The sequence below is a fragment of the Antrostomus carolinensis genome, unplaced genomic scaffold, assembly GCF_000700745.2.
Source record: "Antrostomus carolinensis isolate BGI_N321 unplaced genomic scaffold, ASM70074v2 scaffold11545, whole genome shotgun sequence".
NCBI classification, from domain to species: domain Eukaryota; kingdom Metazoa; phylum Chordata; class Aves; order Caprimulgiformes; family Caprimulgidae; genus Antrostomus; species Antrostomus carolinensis.
Genome location: NW_010315728.1, coordinates 4,837 through 5,063, shown reverse-complemented (window position 1 = coordinate 5,063; position 227 = coordinate 4,837).

Genomic DNA, 227 nt, shown 5'->3' with positions numbered 1-227 from the left:
AATTATTATTTTTTAAAATCCTCAAATTTGTGGGGGTTTTTTTAAACAAAAAATCTCAACTTTAGTTAAAACACAATTTTGGGTTTAAAAAATTCTCTCGAATTTTAGTTTTAAAAAACCCTCAAAATTATTTGAATTTTTATTTTAAAAGAAAATAAACTGAAATTTTTGATTGAAAAGAGATAAATTTTGGTTAAAAAAAAAAAAAGCTTCAAATTTGTTTCATC